Here is a 2,201-nt window from a genome sequence, read left to right on the forward strand (position 1 = left end):
TTTGGTTCCTTGGTCCGACGTTTGTTTGGCACTGCCCAAATTTTGCCTATTGTACATGGATGGCTTGCATGGACAGGGTTACTGACTCGAGATCAGCAACTCAAGAGAGGGATTCTATTATTCTCAAGATGCGTCCTCTGCTAGTCCGCTAGCGAGAATTCCGAACACTTGTTCTTTAAATGCCCATATGCAGCATATGTGTGGATATGTTTGCTTCTGAAATGTGGTCATCCGACGAAGGTCGAAACCCAATATTTTTAGCAGAAAGAACTCTCCTCCTTCCGCTTGAGGCTGGTAAGAACTTATGCGTCTTCCTGTTAAGGAAGGTTTCTACCTGTGCAGTTTGGTATCTATGGCGAGAGCGCAATTGTCGCATCTTCGACAAAAAAAAATAAACTAAGAATACAGAGCAGGTAAAACTGATCGCCAACACAGTTAAGATCAGACTTTCCGCTCTGAGGCTCAAGGACGCTAATGATGTCCCCATGAACTCTATTGCAGAGAATGGGGACTGCTCATTTCTCTTGCATGAGTCGGTGGCCAAGACTTGCTCATGGATGAAACCAAAACCGGGCTGGCATAAACTGAACTCAGATGGGGCTGTTCGCTTAGGGATTTGATGACTCAGTCTCATCTCAGAACCTTTTTGTTTTGGGGAGGCTTGAACAGAATTTCTTCATTTTTCCCTTGGACATTACATTACTTGACCGATTGGGCTGTCCAACTATCACTATTGGGCTTACTTTACTGGTCTAGGAAAGCCAGTCGTCTTCTGCTTCTAGGAAAATTTTTTTACAATTTCAACACTTGACAGCGCTTTTTCCTTATCGTGTGTAGGATAAAGGGATTGGAATTGAAGCATTGGATCACTGACCGATCTAACTGCGACTACTTCTGTTCAGACTCTACCCCTTGGTTACGGGAAGCGGGAACATCTCTCGTCTCAAAAGAGGTTGACCTCACTCACTGTGTCTCTCCTGACTGGACTGATGGTTCACGAACCACCCCCGGTTCGGCATAACAGGCTCTTTCCCTCGAGTGAGACCTCGAGGCTAATCGACCAAGGCCCAATCGAGGACATTTCGAAATCGAGAAATCTCGACAGGAGCAGGTGCTATCAGAGAACAATTAGCCGATTCGGATTTCTTAATTATTCTAAAATAATTCATTGGTAGAATGGAAGGAATTAGGAGACGAGGAGGTGACTGGAACTGGAAATGAATGGGAAGATAGAAAAAAAATGAGAAGAAGAAAAGGATTTTTTTGGTGAATTAGCTAAACATTTTATTCGAACAAATGTAGAACCAAAACGGATGGTTTTGTGCCTATTACCTACCAGTTCTTCCTCCCGAGTTAAGACCAATCATTCAGATAGATGGAGGTAAACTAATGAGTTCGGATATTAATGAACTCTATATAAGATAAGAGTTTTTCTATCGGAACAATACTCTTACCGATCGATTAGCAACAAGTAGATCTACGCCAGGTGAATGAGTAATGTGTCAGGAGAAATTGGTACAAGAAGCCGTGGATACACTTCTTGATAATGGGATCCGTGGGCAACCCATGAAAGATGGTCATAATAAAGTTTACAAGGAATTTTTAGATGTAATTTTTGGCTCAGAGGGAGGATTTCGTGAGACTCTCCTTGGCAAAGGGGTCGATTATTCAGGGGCGTTCTGTCATTGTCGTGGGTCCTTCGCTTTCATTACATCAATGTGGATTACCTCGCGAAATAGCAATAGAGCTTTTCCAAACATTTGTAATTCGTGGTCTAATCAGACAACATGTTGCTTCTAACAAGGGATTTCTAAAAGTCAAATTCGGGAAAAATAACCGATTGTATGGGAAATACTTCAAGAAGTTATGCGAGGGCATCCTATATTGTTGAATAGAGCACCCACCCTGCCTAGATTGGGCATACAGGCCTTCCAACCCATTTTAGTAGAGGAGCGTGCTATTTGTTTTACACCCATTAGTTTGTAGAGGCTTCAATGCAGACTTTGATGGGGATCAAATGGCTGTTCATGTACCTTTAATAAGTAAAAGTATAAGTATATGAAAGCGACGTATTGTTGTAGTTCCTATGATGCACTTGGAGCTTATCGGCAAAAACGAATCGATTTAGATAGTCCTTTGTGGCTACTAGATCAACGTGTCATTGGCTCAAGAGAAGTTCCCATCGAAATTCAATATGTATG

The sequence above is a fragment of the Dioscorea cayenensis genome, chromosome 2 (genome assembly GCF_009730915.1).
Source record: "Dioscorea cayenensis subsp. rotundata cultivar TDr96_F1 chromosome 2, TDr96_F1_v2_PseudoChromosome.rev07_lg8_w22 25.fasta, whole genome shotgun sequence".
Lineage (NCBI taxonomy): Eukaryota > Viridiplantae > Streptophyta > Magnoliopsida > Dioscoreales > Dioscoreaceae > Dioscorea > Dioscorea cayenensis.